Genomic DNA, 19,737 nt, shown 5'->3' with positions numbered 1-19,737 from the left:
CTCAGCCTTTGGGAAGTGCTAGAATCTCATCTTGACCTATTTAATCATCCACATTAGCCTGATAACTTGGCACTGAAGCTGATGATCTCTATTGATATAATGTGGATCATCCAGAACTGTTAAAGTTCATTTATAGATATACATCCTGTTTTAAAGGAGAAATTTATCTCTCCATATTATAATACGGGTGGTCCTCATTTTGCGACTGCCTTGGATAGGGACTGTTCATAGTTACAGCAGTGATGAAAAAGTTTCTTTGCAATCAATGCTCACATCTGCAACCTTCACAGGTCTGTAAAGCAAAGGAAGGATTACAGGTATAAGCATAGGTCATGGTTTCACTTAGTGGCCACTTCACTTAACAACTGAGTTGTTAATTCAATTGTGGTCGGTAAATGAGAATGACTAATATACCCATCCAAGTACTAACTGGGCTCTGACACTGACTAATTTATAAGCCTTAACATATACTGGAATATTTCATGCTTTGGTTAAATCCTAGTGGAAGGCAGCAGGAAGGAACAGATTTAGTAACAAAGGCAATTATAATAGGTGGACTTTATTTGTATTTATTTGTTTGTACATATTAATCAGTTGTATGCTGCCTATTGTCATCACACTAGGCAACTTACAATAAATACCATAAAGCATCCATAAAATACTCATTAAAACAAAGCTGTCTGAAACCAATAAATCACATCAATAAAATGGTCACTACCCTTCAGCAAATCTTCTTCTGTGAAGCCTCTCCTGAGGCTAAAGTTGTTTCACCATTCTATAAAAAGACCTCAGTATTAGGTTCACATATGACTTTTGGTGGGCAAGCGTCTCCAGAGGAAGTGGAAGAGGGCCACTGCTAAGACTGTCAGTCTCTTTCACAGTAGATAACAGGAATATACTCTCCTTACAAGAAAATATAAGGCAGGCATAACAAGATGGTCCCAAAACAATAAGAGTGCAAACCAGTGGTGGGATTCACATATGTGAACAACCGGTTCTCTGTGTGGATGCTGCTTCCGGAAGTCCGTTCTGGGCCTGGGCAACAAAAAATTAGCTACTGGTTCTGCCGAACTGGTGCTAACTGGCTGAATCCCACAACTGATGCAGACTATAAGGAACTGTGGCAGTGCAGTGTTTAGAATGCAATATTGCAGGCAAACTCTGCTCAGAGCCAGGAGTTCAATCCTAACTGGCTCAAAGTTGACTCAGCCTTCCATCCTTCTAATGTCAATAAAATTAGGGCCCAGATAGTTGGGGTAATATGCTGATATTTATAAACTGCTCAGAGAATGCTGTAAAGCACTATGGAGTGATATATAAGTCTAAGTGCTATTGCCATTGTTATTGCTACAAAGGGGTATACTGTATAGATAATCACTAGCATTAGAGATCTACCAGTAACAACCTCTGAGACTTCAAAGTGTGTTTTCAAGACAGCCTTGAAGAGAATTGCAGCAAAGGAATAAGAGCATAAGTCACTGTCCTTGGTGCTTCCTGGTTCAGGAAAGTGATAGCTATTGTGGGATCCTTGGTGCTCTCCAAGCTTGATGGTTTTCTTGCAGATATTTCATGATCCAAGTAGATAACATCATCAAGCAGTGTTCCAATATCTCAGGGGCTGCCACAAAGAAGAGGGAGTCAAGCTATTCTCCAAAGCACCTGAAAGCAGGACAAGAAGCAACGGATGGAAACTAATCAAGGAGAGAAGCAACCTAGAACTAAGGAGAAACTTCCTGACAGTGAAAACAATCAATGGAACAACCTGCCTCCAGAAGCTGTGAATGCTCCAACACTGGAAGATTTTAAGAAGAGACTGGACAGCCATTTGCCTGAAATGGTATAGGGTTTCCTGCCTGAGCAGGGGGTTGGACTAGATGACCTCCAAAGTACCTTCCAACTTCTTCTTCTTCTTCTTCTTCTTCTTCTTCTTCTTCTTCTTCTTATTATTATTATTATTATTATTATTATTATTATTATTATTATCATCATCATCATCATCATCATCATCATCATCATCATATCATCTAGTTGAGTCATGAAACATCTGCAAGAAAACCACCAAGCCCAGAGAGCACCAAGGACCCCATAGTTCAGGGGTGTCAAACTGCTGGCCTGCGGGCCAGACACATCACAAGGAAACTGCGCCCACCCCACTGCTGGCAATGGGGAAAAAGTTCTGATACATTGCGAGTTTGACATGTCTGCCATAGTTCAACCCTGAGATACAAATATTCTCTTTTATCAGTTCGCTATTGACCAAGTACTATTCTGGCAACATCTTCTACCTCAGGTTCCTACTGGAGCAGTGAGTTCAAGAGATTCCCCAGATTATGTTCTTTAATGAGAATTGCTGCCCCATCAAGAGCTATAGATGGAACACCCACGCTACTAAATGGTAAATGAACTAACATTAACCCCCTCTTGCTAGGACACAAACAGAGTCTTTGTCACCCTATCCCAGGGGTAGGCAACGTTGGCTCTTTTATGACTCGTAGACTTCCAGAATTCAACTCCACGAGTCATAAAAGAGCCAAGGTTGCCTACTCCTGCCCTATCCGGTCCCTCACAGCCTCCAGACCCTTTCTCAGTTCTATCATATCTTCTATTCACACTGATATTTTATCATTCTATTGATGATATAACCCACCCTCAAATGATAGATGACCTCTACCAATGTTTTCATGCATATGTTAAATAAGGTGTGAGAGAGGCATTGATGGGTCTAAGCCAGGGGTAGGCCACCTTGGCTTTTTTTATGACTCGTGGACTTCAATTCCCATAATTCCTGAGCCAGCCATGCTGACTCAGGAATTCTGGGAGTTGAAGTCCATGAGTCATAAAAGAGCCAAGTTGTCCTACCCCTCATCTAAGCCCTCAATCTCATTTTCAACAACACTGTGTAGGACCACCTGCTCAGGAAGGTGTGGAAACACTGTAAAACAGTTCCCCAAACTCCAATCAATGCTCCAAACTCCAACCCTTGCAGGCAGCCCAAGAGGATACTTGTCTTATTTATCGGAACCATGACAATACTAAAATCAATGTAACTGAATGCTACTAACAGATCTAGCAAGATCAGAAGAGACACATCAGCCTCTTCCAAGTTCCATTATAGGTCAATCCTGAGAATAACTAATATAATTGCCATCCTAGGTCCAAACATGAAACCTGATTGGACATCTTCTAGAATCTAGATAATTCATCTCATGCAGAATCCTCTGTGGTATTAAACCTTAAAAAGGTAAAGGTAAAGGTTCCCCCGCACATGCATGCTAGTCGTTTCCAACTCTAGGGGCCAGTGCTCATCTCCGTTTCAAAGCCAAAGAGCCAGCACTTGTCCGAGGATGTCTCCGTGGTCATGTGGCTGGCATGACTAGACGCCAAAGGCGCACGGAACGCTGTTACCTTCCCACCGTAGTGGTCCCTATTTTTCTACTTGCATTTTTATGTGCTTTCGAACTGCTAGGTTGGCAGAAGCTGGGACAAATAAGAGGCGCTCACTCTGCTACGCGGCACTCGGGATTTGACCCGCCAAACTTCCAATCTTCTGCATTTGGGATCATTGGGGCAAATCTCTTTCCATAGACAAATTTAGACAAAGCATTTGTGTAATTTCCCTATCCAGAAACTGGGTGAAGCACTTTGAAAGATCATTAATGGTCAGCTCTGGTCCCCAAAATCCCAGCTGCATCAGCAGGCAGTGCTAAAGGCATAAATCTACTATTGATGTTGTGTCTATTGGCAGTAGATCCTCAAATGGGGCATACTTCCCATAATCTTTCAGATTTATCCCCATTGAGTTTGGAAGAAGAATGTAAAAAAATAAAGAATCAGCAGACTTAAAGGCCTAGTAGCATCCCACCAAGGGATGGATATTACACAAGGGATGGATATTGCTTCTACCATCATTGCATATAAACTTATAGAGGACAATCCTCAGCAATCTAAATTACACATCCTTACAGTTAATATCGTAAATTAATTGCAAACTTATTTTCAAGAAATACCAATAAAGATGTGCTGATGGTAGTATTTTAACATAAAATAGCCTTTTTTAAAAAATTCCTGAGGGATCAGGAATGCGGACTTTCTCAGTTTAATATCTCCAAAACAAAGTTTTGATACTTCAGAGATGCTAGGCCTTGTAATACACACAGAGGGATGGACCACAGATGGTCTTAAGTGATTCAGGAGGAGCGAGCAAAGTTTGAAATTCAGGGAAAATAATCAGCCTTCTCGAGCAAGAAACCTGTTCCCCATCAACCATGATCCAAAGACTTCTCAGTCTTTCATACAGCTACTAACATTACAAAAAGTATGCTCATTAATTGCATTCCTGCAATTAAATGCCTAACCAGTTTGGCCTTAAAAAGCAATGTGAAAAAAACGACCTCAAAACTTTTTTCTTCCATCAGGCTCAACTGGATTGATGATGGGTTTTTAAATATGTTTTAATTTTTAACTGTGTAGTTAATTTATTTTGGGGCTGTTATTTAATTCTTTTTTAATTTTTGTATTGTTTTTTTATTGTTGTTAGCCGCCCTGAATCCTTCGGGAGATAGGGCGGCATATAAGTCCCAAAAATAAATAAATAAATAAATAAATAAATAAATAAATAAATAAATAAATAAATAAATAAATAAATAAATAAATAAATAAATAAATAAATTTTTAAACTTCAAATGCCTTTAGATCAGACAGTTTATTCTAAACCATCAACTCTGGGTATTTTAAGGATGAATTTGAAACCACTTAAGTATTTGATTTATTAAAACGTTATTTCAACATTATTGTTTAATGAATTAAGCAACTTCCCTGCTTGGGAAGATCAGCATGGCCAAATTTTGGTGATTGGGAATATCTTTCCCTAATTTACCAAATCCTGTAGTTTTGCCTAAGAGCCTTAGTTCTTTGTGTATGAGGTTCTCTATCTTTGATGAAGGAACATAAGAAATTGACTTATGGAGAGTGATTGCTTTGGGTCATCTAGCTCCAAACTGTTCATTCTTCATTGGCTGGTGGGTTTCTATATTCAGTAAACCAGGTTTTATTACTTAGCATACTGTAATAAGCCTATCCATTGTGGTTAACTGAACAAGTTGTAGATTAAAAAAAAAAAATTCAAGGCTTACACAAGCCACTAACTGGCAAGTAATTGTCCAAATCCCACACAAGAGTATTTCCATCTTAATTTTATGATGCTAAGGACTGGGCCTTTTGCATGGAATGGACAATTGAGCTATCATGCAATAGGCAATTTTCCAGTTGGATAATGGGTGGGATCCTAATACCATTATCAGGGATAATGTCCTGATAATGACACTATAACACAGGTGTGTAAGGAAAATGATTGTGTACTATCTGCAGATCCAGACAGATCCTATGCTATTCTCTTTACTGAAGGGGTACTATAAAGGTGAGTGGAGTAAGCTTTACCATTGTTAGCTATATACAATGATTTATTGATTGATTTATTAAATTTATATGGCCGCCTATTTCACAAGAAGTGACTCTGGGGGCAAGTAAAAGAAATATATAAAATCGATCATTCTAATAATATTATTAAATAATTATTAAAAAATAAAACATCGTTAAAGTATACAAATCATAAGGCACGGAGAGTGAATGTATCATTCACAGCAGTAGAGCCACTTCGGATGTTACTGGTTCCCTGGGCCCCCCAAGCCTCATAGCCTAACCAGGACTTTTACAGCACTAACAGGGATGGAGTTAACATTGCAACAGGAAAGGCCCACTTCTTTGGACCCAACCAATGTAAGTCCCTAATAAATGCAATCTGCTTCTAATGGGTTGGGCTGATGTAATTAGGGAGAGAGGGTCCCTCAGATAACCAACCTGAAAGACTTTAAAAGTTAAACCAGTGCCTTGAATTGGATCTCAAAGCAAAATGGCAGCCAAGGCAGCTTGCTCAGCAGAGGGGTGACACGTACTTTCCTGAGAGCACAGATCACTGCCCACGCTGCTGCATCCAGCACCATTCCAGATGTTCTTCAAGGGTCCAATAATCCAATCTAAAGGTGAGTAGGGCATGAGGTACTGTGAGCGTAGCCTTCAGACCTAGGAGAGGGTGCAAGTAGTGCGCAGCATGAAGCTGGCACCATCATGCAAACGATACCTTATCTGCTACAGCGCAAACCATTGATTCTGCCACCAGGGCAATCAAAGAATAAGAAGAGCTTTTTAAAAGCTTGTCAAAGCGATGAGACCGTGCTTTTCTGCGACTGATTTAATAGCATGCGGTTTAACATATATGAACCTTGAACTGGATTATTACAACATTAATCAAGATGACGTTTTTACATAGCACCTGTTCTAGTTGACAGAATGCCTGTTCTAGTCTTGGCTAGCACTTGAGTTGGCAAGAGTCAGTATGGAGGTTTTGTTCATTTTTATGGAAGTTATACAAGCAGATTGGCACTTGACTTTTGGGAAACCCTCAACCCAGAATGGTCCTTCCTAGCTGATGTTTCCTAGTTCAATTGGGCAGGAATTATAGGACCTTTAGTCCAACATAGCTGGAAAGCTCCAGGAAGGCTGATTTAAAATGGTTTTACTGGACCTTTCTCCCACTCCCAAGCTGAAATACTGTCCACCCATCCTTGAGCCAGAATAAAATTTTACTGCCTTGAAAATTGCTATCCTCATGGCTGATCCCTGCTCTATTCCTGGTCACTGCCAGTCACCTGATTTTCCTCCAAGATAATGAATGACACATTTTATACACTTTGAGGCTGTCCTTGAATGATGTCAAGAGATTGAGAAAATACTACTTTAACATTGGAACAGCTAAGCATGGTTTAAGTCTGTCTCGTTCATTGGCTGAGGATGGGAACGGTAATGGGGCATGGCAAATATAAAATGTTGCCACAGCAGTTTTGGGCCATGCTGAGTCACCTAAACACTTCACACTGGGGTTATTGCAATGTTCTTCTCTCCGTAGGCCATTCTGAACTACAGCTGGTGCAGAACACGCAAAGCAGGTATCTTAGTTGAGCTGTGTTTTTTCCACTGTCTTATGAATTGTACACAATTCAATGGTTGTCACTTATAACAGCAATAACAATAGCAATAACACTTAGACTTATATATTGCTTCGCAGGGCTTTTACAGCCCTCTCTAAGCAGTTTACAGAGTCAGCATATTGCCCCCAACAATCTGGGTCCTCCTTTTACCAACCTCGGAAGGATGAAAGTCTGAGTCAACCTTGAGGCTAATAGAATCAAACTCTTGGCAGTGGGCAGAGTTAGCCTGCAATATTGCATTCTAACTACTGCGTCACCATGGCTCCTGGTGATAATAGAACCTGGATAGCTATGAAATCACCTTTATTCAATTGTTCCTTCCTATTTATTCCTTCCTTACTTATATTCCACCTTGATTTTTTTTATAAAGTAAAAGGTCTGGTGGTGAGATGGCTCAGTGGTTTTAAGGACCCTGAGCTTGTCAGTTGGAAAGCTGACAGCCAGGGTTTGAGACCTGACTGCTGTGCAATGGTGTGAGCTCCCATAACTGGCCCCGGTTCCTGCCCACCTAGCAATTTGAAAGCATGCAAATGTGAGTAGATAAGCAGGTACCACTTCGGTGGGAAGGGAACAGCATTCTGTGTGCCTTGGTATGTAGTCATGCTGGCCACATGACCACTGAAATATCTTTGGACAATGCTGGCTCCCTCAGCTAAGAAATGGAGATAAGCACCAGCCCCTAGAATCGGACACCAGTGAAAGCCTTACCGTTAAATAACCCAAAGCTGCAAACCTCCTCCTATTTTCCCTATAAACAACCCTGTGAAGTGAGTTGGGCCGGGAAAGAGTGATTGCCCCAAAGTCACCCAGCCAGCTTTCCTGCCTAAGGTGAAACTAGAGCTCACAATCTCCTAGTTTCTAGCTTGATGCCTTCACCACCAGGCCCAGCCCTGGTCCTATCAGTGTCATCTGGCAGAGTCTCAGAGTAGGCTTTCTCTCTGGGTGCTTTTGAACACCCTTCCCCCTCCGGCAAATCTATGCAGCCATTTGGCAAAGCTTTGGAAACTATGTTTTCCCAGGAGGCTTGGGACAGGTTTCCTGTGATCCTACTCTGAGTTATGTTTGGCTTTATAATAGGCTTTGAAATTTTACCAATGTGAGTTTTTATATCTTATACTGTTTTGTTATTATTGGTTTCTGACTTTATTTGAATTGGTGTAAGCTTTACAGAACTGCAAACTGCATTTAAGATAGATAGATAGTTAGATAGATAGATAGATAGATAGATAGATAGATAGATAGATAGATAGATAGAGATGATAGATAGAAAGACCCTCCAACATTGATGTTTCTGATCAGTTAGTTATTATGCAGAGACTTCAGATCAATGGATTCTGCTAGCAGTCATCATAGATCGTTGGTGGAGATAGATGGATTACTGCAAATAACTGATTAATCATCCCTCATAAAAAGATTGATTCATTTTATTTTGTTTTGTTGACTTTATTTACTGGAGGCTTTTAAAAGTGTCATATTGATAAAAATGCAGGTGACTGTCTATAGGATGAAAAATAACGATATGTTTTTATTTCTTCTTATTTAAGCAGCTTTTGTTTTATTAAAGGTAAAGGTAAAGGTTCCCCCGCACATGCGTGCTAGTCATTTTCGACTCTAGGGGCCAGTGCTCATCTCCGTTTCAAAGCCAAAGAACCAGCGCTTGTCCGAGAACGTCTCCGTGGTCATGTGGCTGGCATGACTAGACACCAAAGGCGCATGCAACTCTGTTACCTTCCCACCATAGTGGTCCCTATTTTTCTACTTGCATTTTTACGTGCTTTCGAACTGCTAGGTTGGCAGAAGCTGGGACGAGTAGGCATTCACTCTGCTACGCGGCACTCGGGATTTGACCCGCCAAACTGCCGACCTTCTGATCGACAAGCTCAGCATCCTAACCCACTGAGCCTCTGCGTCACTTTTTTATTACATTTTGTTTTATTACATTAGTCTAAATTAGCCTTTCCCTTATTGCCTTCCAGATGTTTGGCTAGTGAGTGCATTTTATAAGATTGCTTAAAGCTATACAGAGGACATCAAGTTGGCCATAGCAAGTATTCAGCTGCAGCATTATCAAACTGACCAAGGAACACTGCTTTAACCCTAATCCAGAGGCTTAATTGTAGGGTTGAATAATCTCTCTGACCCCAATGGTGACTAGATCATGATGTTCACTTGACTACTTGGCTTAACTCAGGTAAGCTTTGCTGAAGCCCATTAAAATCAATCATAAAACCTTTTGGTAATTTTGAGCCAAACCTTCTCTCTCTGAGAAAGTAAGCCTCACTATCCATGGTTAGCAGAAAGAACATCTGACCATATGTTGACACCCTTTATTTATGGTCCTTGTGGCAAAAGGCTATCATTGAAACCTAGAGGAGCTGCCATTTCTATTTAGCTTAAACTGGAATTAGGAAACCATCACAATAATGTTAAAATGAAGGATGTGCCTGTTATCTTGACATATCCTCCTTCGAAGACTATCACAAAGTATCAAATGTATGCTTACAAATGGATATTTGAAGTTATCATAAGAAAGCCAGGAAACTTAGCCCTTGGCCAGTGATACTGTGAGGGGTCCCTGGTAATCTCTGAGCTTGGTGGTTTTCTTGCAGATGTTTCATTACCCAAGCTAGGTAACATCATCGGTGCTAGTCCTGATGACGTTACTTAGTTTGGGTAATGGAACGTCTGCAAGAAAACCACCAAGCTCAGAGAGTGCCAAGGACCCCTCATTTCAACCCTGAGCTACAAATATTCTCCTTTATTGATACCAGTAGCACTGTCTCCAACAATAGTTATGGGGCATAAATGTCTATGGAGACATTTATGGTTATGGGGCAAAGTATTTGAAATCTGTGTTGCTGGTACTCTATGGGTTGTAATGCCAGATATTGTATCTGGGCATTTGTGAATGCCAGCCATGTCTTTGCCCTTGAACAATGGCTCCTGCCCATCTCTGTTATGGTGTGGACTAATAATCGTACATCCTCATAAACACTGCAAGGGAGATTTGGACATAATTTAAACCATACATGGAGAAATGAGCAGAGCTTAAACAGGATGGTTACGCTGGATTAAAATGGAGGTACATTGCTAGCTATCACACCAGGGAATTTGGCCACTTCCTATTCTCATTATACTTGCCTTAGGCCAGGCATATTACTCTTCCATTGCATAAATATTGAAATTCACTCAATGTTAATGGGAGGGAATTATGTATCTGTCAGCCAGCAGTGCCTGTTTTAAATATAAATGTGTGAAAATAACTGGCAACTTTATCATGGGAGAGAAATGTGCCCCCAGAAACGTTAATGGGATCCATTGATGAGATTCTTCCTTTGCTGAGAGGCTGGGAGGGAAGGTGGATTTTGCTCCTCTTCTTAATCCTGAGAGATGTGAGATGTCACAGCCTTTACCAGCTGTTCTGCAGCAGCAAGCAGAAGGTAAACTGCTCTTGTGAAGACACTGCTTGGGCATGCAGAATCTTTATTCTGTCTGGGCACGTGATGGTGGACCTTAGCATTCATTTAGCAAGTATTAATGGAGTGGGATTTGAATAGGGTGGGGGAAGCCAGGGATCTCAATCTGGAGCTTAGTGGATTGCCAAATTAATAGCAGACACCAAGTTATTGACAGTGTGGTTGATGATTGGAATCATAGGCAGCTCGGTCACATAAAGACTATGTAAAGGTCTTGCTGAGAGATCTTTCTTTGATCTTCTCAACTAAGACTCGTAGCATCCCATGTCTCTCCATGCATTCATTTCTTCCCTGGTTATTTCATGCTTTTCTTAATTCCACAGTCCAGCAATGTAAGTGTTTTGGCATAGGCTATTCTAGTCAAGGGTGATTCTTACAAATCACCAAAAGTAATACCTACATTTTCATAAAATGGAAGCGATGGTTAAGTTAAGCTTACTGCAGGGAATAATTAGGAGTAGATGTTGTCGCCGTTTTTCTAAACTGCAGGAAATGTGCTTCACACTGGAGATTCTGGCACACTTATTCCAGTAATAAGATTGGGGGCAGAGAGAGGGCCAGGGAGAAGGACTGTGAAATGATCAACCTGCGTTATTAAAGGGAGGAGAGAAGCTTCTGATTCACTTGGAAATGCCACCATCTGTACTCATTCAGTGCCCATCAAGGGTGATGCTAAGATTTGGGATCTATGCAAAGTCACCTGGCATCTCAGGCATCTTCTTCCATTCCCTGTCCTCACCCAGGGGCTGGTGTATTTCTTTACAAAGAGCAATAGGTGGCTTTCTTTCATCTAAAGACTCTTTTTGCAGGGCCCGTAAGTCTCTGAATCCCAGAATTGTCCTTTTATATTCCGTGTTCTTCCAATTTAATCCACCATGCCCAGTAATGAATGCAATGGGAAGAAAGAAAGAAAGAAAGAAAGAAAGAAAGAAAGAAGAAAGAAAGAAAGAAAGAGGGAGGGAGGGAGGGAGGGAGGGAGGGAGGGAGGGAGGAAGGAAGGAAGGGAGGGAGGAAGGAAGGAAGGGAGGGAGGGAGGGAGGGAGGGAGGAAAGAAAGAAAGAAAGAAAGAAAGAAAGAAAGAAAGAAAGAAAGAAAGAAAGAAAGAAAGGCAGGGAGTGAGGAAGGAAGGAAAGAGAAAGAAGAAAGAAAGAAGAAAGAAAGAAGAAAGAAAGAAAGAAAGAAAGAAAGAAAGAAAGAAAGAAAGAAAGAAAGAAAGAAAGAGGCAGGGAGGGAGGAAGGAAGGAAAGAAAGAAAGAAAGAAAGAGGCAGGGAGGGAGGAAGGAAGGAAAGAAAGAAAGAAAGAAAGAGGCAGGGAGTGAGTGAGGGAGGGAGTGAGGAAAGAAGAAAGAAAGAAAGAAAGAAAGAAAGAAAGAAAGAAAGAAAGAAAGAAAGAAAGAAAGAAAGAAAGAACTCTTGGACTCTTGGCATCTGCCTGGAGTTTTCTTGGCAAGAAAAGTGGTTTGCCACTACCTCCTTCCTAGGGCTGAAAGAGAGAGACTGGCTCAAGTTCCCCCAGCAGGCATTGTGCCTAAAAGGTGTCCCAGGGTCTTCCAATTTTTAGCCTGATGCCTTAAGTATTATATCAAACTGGCTCTGTATTAAAAACAGACTCTATATTTCATCTCAATGCAAATATGACAACCGCAGTATTGTTACCACCATCTGTCCCTCCAGAAACTCCAGGGCTATAATGCACTCAATAGGGTAGAACCTGCTATTTTCCAGCAACTGCATTTAATTGCGGAGGGAAAAAAAGTTTACTGAGAATAGTGGCTTTTTCTTGGATAACATCATATGAAAGGATAAGTGAAGGCCCATAAAAACTGCCAGATTGACAATGGCAACAACAACAACAACAAACCCCCCCTCTCTTTGAAAATCACCTTCTTCTGATTGCCCAGTTGAAGGAAGGAAATCTTTCCTCTCCTCTGAATTCTGTATGTTTAGCAGAGCCATCTCACTTAGACCCTGGATCTCGCACTCTCCCCAAATTATCTCATGTGAAGGAAGAGATGAGTTATTGCTTTTGAATGTCTCAAGCCCAATGGGATTGGCCCATCTCTCTGTGCATTTTTCGAAGGACCTGGGAATACGAACAAGACTTGGGGGTTCTGGTTGTTAAAAACAGGGTGGCTTTGAGTTGATCATGAGGACATGGTCCTCCTTACCTTGGATCTCCCATCATATTTGGGTCCACAAACATCCGCCAGGTGAAACGACAAAAAACAATGCAATCCTAGGCTGCATTAACAGAGGAATAGAATCCAGATCATGTGAAGTATTAGTACCATTTTATAAGGTCTCAGTAAGGCAACACTTGGAATACTGCATCCAGTTTTGGTCACCACAATGTAAAAAAAGATGTTGAGACTCTAGAAAGAGTACAGAGAAGAGCAACAAAGATGATTGGGGGACTGGAGGCTAAAACATATAAAGAATGGCTGCTGGAATTGGGTTTGTCTAGTTTAATGAAGAGAAGGACAAGGGGTGACATGATAGCGGTGTTCCAATATTGGAGGGGCTGCCACAAAGAAGAAGGGGATCGACCTATTTTCCAAAGCACCAAAAGGCAAGACAAGAAACAATGGATGGAAATTAATCAAGGAGGGAAGCAACCTAGAACTAAGGAGAAATTTCCTAATGGTGAAAACAACCCGGCCAAGACTGAGTGGCTTTACGTACCAGCATCTTGTTTAGTCCAAGAGGTTCTATCTTTGGTTATGGGAGGAGAGGTGTTACCTCCCGTTGATGGAGCACGCAATTTAGGCATCCTTCTGGATTCACGACTCAGTTTTGAAGATCATATAGGAGTCGTGGCCAGGGGGGCATTTGCCCAGGTTCGCCTGGTGCACCAGTTGTGCCCCTATCTGGACCGAGATGCCCTACGTATGGTCATTCATGCACTCGTTACCTCCCGGATAGATTACTGCAAAGCTCTCTACATGGGGCTGCCCTTGAAGACCACCCGGAGGCTCCAGCTGGTGCAGAATGCGGCCGCGTGGGTAGTGATGGGAGCATCCCGATACTCCCATATTACACCCCTCCTGTATGAGCTGCATTGGTTACCGGTTGTCCTCCGGGTGAGATTTATTTTATTTATTTATTTATTTAAATTCCATTTATATCCCGCCCTTCTCCGAAGACTCAGGGCGGCTTACAAGCTTAGCAGTAGCCTTCATTCTATGTATATGCCTGCTTGTTAGGGCTTTCACACACACCCCAAGCGGCATTATTACAAAGTCAGCTTATTGCCCCCAACAATCTGGGTCCTCATTTTACCTACCTCGGAAGAATGGAAGGCTGAGTCAACCTTGAGCCTGGTGGGATGCGAACCTGCACTAATTGCAGGCAGCTGGTGTTACTTAAGGAGATTTAAGGTGCTGGTACTTACCTTTAAAGCCCTACATGGCCTAGGCCTGGGATATTTGCAGGACCGTCTACTGCCGGGAACGACTTCCCATCGCCCAGTGCGCTCACACAGGGAGGGCCTCCTCAGGGTGCCGTCGGCTAGACAATGTCGGTTGGCGACCCCCAGGGGGAGGGCCTTCTCTGTGGGAGCACCTGCCCTGTGGAACCAACTCCCCCTTGAGCTCCGGATGGCCCCGGATCTCCGGTCCTTTCACCGCGGCCTTAAAACATTCCTTTTCCATCAGGCTGACCTGGACTGACGACAGGGATTTTAAAATGTTTTTTTAATTTTTTTAATTTTAACTTTATTTTATTGGGGCTGTTAATTTAATTCTTTTAAACTTTTGTATTGCTGTATTTTATTGTTGTTAGCCGCCCTGAGTCCTTCGGGAGATAGGGCGGCATATAAGTCCCCAAAATAAATAAATAAATAAATAAATAAACAAACAAACAAATAAATAAATAAATAAATAAATAAATAAATAAATAAATAAATAAACAAACCAGTGGAATGGCTTGCCTTCAGAAGTTCTGTGTGCTCCATCACTGGAGGCTTTTAAGAAGAGACTGGACTTATTTGGAAAGGTATAGGCAGGAGGTTGGACTAGAAGACCTCCAAGGTCCCTTCTAATTCTGTTATTCTGTTATGTATAATAAACTTCTGTTTTTAAGAAAGCTGTTCGGGATGGTTGTCAGGTACAATTGTCCATTAAGCAAGGAAAACAAAAAAAAAAGTGGATTTCTAAACCTACCGAAGAGATTGCTTGATGCCCCTTACAGAAAATAACTTTTATTGTGTGGCCTTCATGGAGCAAAACAGGTGCAGACTGCATTTAATAGTTGCATTCCTTACTGGAAGCCAGGTGCCAAATTCTTAACAGCTAGCAATAAGCAAGACTTTTCAAAACAAGCAGGTAGCGGGAGAGGAGGAAATCAAGGTCTGTGGAAGCCGTGGATTAGGTGTGAGAATGGGAACAATGAGGTCGGAAACTGAACTTCCTCTCTTACGCCGGACTGAATGGGTCAGTTGCAGACTCCCCATTCATGTGTGATTCCAGTTCTCTTATGTTGCTTTGCCAATATTTTCATTTGTCTTTAATATCACTGGTTCCATAAAAGGACAATGCTATAAAAACCAAAGGAACTTTATGTCCCAGCACAATTGGTACATTACTACTGTAGGGGTAATTTTGTTCCAACAAGGCAATTGTTTTCCACAGCAGCTGATGATGCTGCCAAAATAAGAAAATGTGCTTCTTTTCTAAAGCTTTTTTTTATGTATGGAACGATCAGCCAAAGCATGAACAACCTTGATTAGTTTGAAAAGAGTATTTTGGATGCCAGGTTCCACGAGAGAGAAACCCAGTCTGTAAACAAACACACTAATTTTATGGAGACGGACCCAAGCTAAAGAGAAAAAGCCAGGGAAATATGAGATGGCTCTTCAAGACGTTTCAGCATACTTTTTAAAACAAAAAATCAATAAAATAAAAGGTTCAGAATGCATGCGTTTCAGAGATTGATCCCTTAAACCTTGCTTTATTTTTTTTTTAAAAAATGTATTGCATGAAACTAGAACTGTGTAGAATGTTCATGAAGTATTTATGATTACTAAACAAAGATAACCAACAGCAATAGTAATAGCAATAGCACTTAGACTTATATACCACTTCACAGTGCTTTACAGCCCTCTCCAAGTGGTTTACAGAGTCAGCATGTTGCCCCCAACAATCTGGGTCCTCATTTTACCAACCTTGGAAGGATGGAAGGCTGAGTCAACCTTGAGCCGGTGAGACTTGAACTGCTGGCAGTCAGTAGAATTAGCCTGCAGTACTGCTTTCTAATCACTGCCCTTCTGTGGCTCTCAGGAACATTTTAAAATTATGTTTGTATGTCATATTTCTTCCCCCCCCCCACAGTATTAATGTGAATTTCATAAAGAATCTATAGCCTTGGAAAATTAAACTGTGATTCATTCACATTCAGTAGCAGGGATGGCTGAACGGTGTGGAAGGGCAAGAAAAATCAAGATGTGATTGAGGTTCCACCTATTTTTATGTGTGTCACACACATGACCCAGGGGAAAAAAAGATATGGAGCTTTGATTGCATTGTTGTGGCCACCATCTTGATGTTTGAAACCCTCCCCCCCTCCACAGATGCTTCTTTCCAACAGAACTGGATTTGATATGATTTCAGTTGATTTAGATCAGAACTGGAACTTTCAGAATAAGCAGCTGGAAGACATTGTAATAACCAATGTCCATACGGAGCTTCATCTCAGTATAGCAAGGATCTCTGCTTTGAGGAAGCCTTGATGAAGAGTTGAACTGCCAGAACTGTTGAGGAACAGAGTAGGGGAAATGTAGTTGAGATGCTTTAAAAGAGTTCTATCAAGATTTCTACCAGGTGAAGGTCTTTCAAAGCTCTTGAATATGCTCCCTCTCTTCACTCCCAACACGAGGAAGCCACTTGAGGAAGGTAAATTCATGACCATAAAACTATGGAGGTTCTCAGTCATCCAAGTCATGATTGTTCCAAAGTTGCTTTTTCAACAGGAAACTGGACTTCCTTTGTTTTTCCTTCAAGTCATTTTGCTTCTTATCCAAGAAGCTTCTTCAGTTCTAATTGAATGGTGGAGAATGGAAGGATTTACATTCCTTGGATTTATTTATATTCCTTTATATTCCTAATGCCCAGAAGAGTGCAAGGAATATAAATCCTTCCATTCTCCACCATGATACTTGATGATACTTGAGGCAGCCTAATTTCCAGTTTATTTCCAGTCTAATAACAGGTGAATTTGTCATGATTCTGAGCTGCTTGTAGTTAAGAGTGTAAAAAAAAATACATAAAGAAAAGTAACAGCATGGTTCATATCGTGCTGAGTTTTCATAAGATGCAGAAGACCTGACCCAGTTTGATTCATAATGACAGAGTGGTGGCTTGAAAATTGCAAGTGTTGGATGAAACAGCTTGTTTATTTCTTCACATGCATGTATACATGTATCCTGTAGGCATTATATATACATTTATATGCTGCCCAGGACCTAAGACTCCAGACAGTGTGCAATAATATTAAAAACAATCCTAAATGATCAAGCAAGCAAACAAGCAACCAGACCTTAGCAAACTGAAAATAAAATAAAATAAACAGAAACAGGTGGCTGATCATAAAAATCTCATGAACAGTACCAAAATCAAACAGTCCTTAAGCTACAAGAAACATCTAAGCAGAAAAATAGCCTTGGAATCCATAACCCTTCGAATTGTATGGGGAGGAGACCCTAAGGACTCCTTGCTCACATATTCATGTGTGCTCAAAGGAGACAGACTCTAAAATAATCCAAAGTCAAAACGTGGGGGGGGGGGGGGTTTGGTTAAAACCAGGACTTTGAATTGGGCTCAGAAACCTACTGATAGCCTGTGGACTTGAGTGTTGAAGTGACCTCAAAGTTATTGGTTGGTTGGTTTTCTCTGTAGGTCAAGATCAGGTTCTGGCGTTATAACAGAATAACGGAATAACAGAGCTGGAAGGGATCTTGGAGGTCTTCAACCCCCAGCTCTAGCAGGAGACCCTATACCATTCCAGACAAGTGGCTGTCCAGTCTCTTCTTAAAAGCTTCCAGTGCTGGAGCACCCACAACTTCTGAAGGCAAGCCGTCCCACTGGTTAATTGTTCTCACTGTCAGGAAATTTGTCCTAAATTCTAGGTTGCTTCTCTCCTTAGTTAGTTTCCATCCACTGCTTCTTGTCCTGCCTTCTGGTGCTTTGGAGAAGAGGTTAACCTCCTCTTCTTTGTGGTAGCTCCTTAAATATTGGAACACTGCTATGTTCCAATATTTGCGGAGCTGTTCCTTACAATCTAAATGCACTTATTGAGATAGCTCTGTGTTTAATTACACTCTTCCTGGCTTCATCACTGTAAAAATATAAAAGAGGCATTAAGTGATAGAAGACGAGATTGATGGGCATTGGAGCTACTTTTGTATGATGTGTACTGGAGAAATTGGTTGTTTCAAGGAGGAGGAATCAGTGGTTGGAGATCCAGCAGGAGCAAGCAAGATCTGAAGAGAGATCAAGCTGAGTGAACTGGATGGTAGAAAGAGCTGCATTTTTGGACAACAAGACCAGAGGGAAATGACAACACTTGCTGGAATCCAAGAAATCCAGGAAAGTGCTATTTCTTCCTTTTCCCATTCCCTAAGACAGAAGTAAAGTGAGAAATGAAAGCAAAAAAAGAGGATATGGAAAAGAAGTAGAAACGGAATAAAATAGTTAAGACACTGTAAAAGGTTTGATTTGAAACTGTGTTTATAGAATTATGTATTTGTCATTTGTTAAGCCAATTATGTATTTGTCATTTGTTTTTTTTTGTAAGAAAAAAGGTGCCGGACTCACATCTTGTTAATCTTTTATTTAATATATATATATATATATATATATATATATATATATATATATATATATATATATATATATATATATATATACAGTTCTTAACATAAATTTAATTTATTGTATTTAAGGCAAATGTTCATAGTAAATTTTACACTAAAATTAAAAAAAAGATTTTCAATTCACCAATGATTGTTTAAAAAATAAATTATTTACCTTTCACACGTAGTCAATCACTGCGCACACACCCACACACGTCAGTTGTGTAATGAAACTTAACAGTCGCCACCCACAGTAAGCACTCAGCATGCGACCACACAACCAATCACAAGCTGAGCAGTGCCACAAGCCGAGCAGTGCCATCACAACCAGCGTGGACAAAATACACACTCATGAGACTCGACACACAAGCAGCCCGCATGCACCGTTTTAAAGATTTTGCCGCCAACCTGCTACGCTCGATGTGGACCAAACATCAAATTTTCAAAAGTTACTTTTAAAACTTGGAAAATCCGTCGGAAAAAGGTGCCGGAACTCCTTTCCAGTGCGTTCTATAACAAATAAAACCACTGGTTAAGCCAAGGCTGCTTATGTGTGTCATTTGTTAAGCTGTAGGTGATTGAAATACATTGTGTGCATGTCTACATAGGCAGAGCAATAGTAGCTCTCATCCTATAACATTTGACCATTAACTTCTTGGAAATGTCTGGGAAAAGGTTGTGGCATGTAAATTTGGTCACCTTGGTGAGATTTACCTTCTTTATTCTTCTTTTTGGTAGAGTTACATGCTGTCAGTCAAGGGAATACTATATGTACCTCTTCATTACATCTTTGAAAATGCTGTCTTCCCTCGAGATTTCATTTTGTCCCTGTTTGTAATACCTTTGTATGCCCTAGGAGTGGTGGCTTTGAGATTTGCAGTAGCTAGTGATGGTTCTTTCTGTCAGCCCAGAGACTTATTTAAACTGAAATTAACTAAAGTTGTAACCAGGCTTTTTTTGGATCTCTCTGATGAATAGGATTCAACTATGCTTGAAAGATCAAACGTGAAGCCTTGGTGGGTTCTGTAGGAAAGAACAATATTGTTCCTACATAATCCTACAAAATAACCCTTTCTCTGATGTAGCAATTTGAAGAGATGGACTGTGTCTCTGTGCATTTGTGTGAGTGTGTGTGTGTGTGAGAGAGAGAGAGAGATGATAGTAAATTATAGTTGAACTATTGTAGCCCATCTGAAGATTCCAAAACTTCTAACTGAATTTAAAGAGTGGACCAGCCACTATCTAGACATTTTTATTACATTTTATGGATATATTTCAGCTTCCACTGAATCTGTATCTTTCCCATCGCTTTCCTTCTGCATCAGCTCTTGGTTTTTTGAATTCCTTTCCAACCTATCCTCTCCTCCAACCT

This window comes from Vipera ursinii (genome assembly GCF_947247035.1).
Source record: "Vipera ursinii genome assembly, chromosome: 5".
Taxonomy (NCBI): domain Eukaryota; kingdom Metazoa; phylum Chordata; class Lepidosauria; order Squamata; family Viperidae; genus Vipera; species Vipera ursinii.
Note: the sequence above shows the minus strand (reverse complement) of the source record.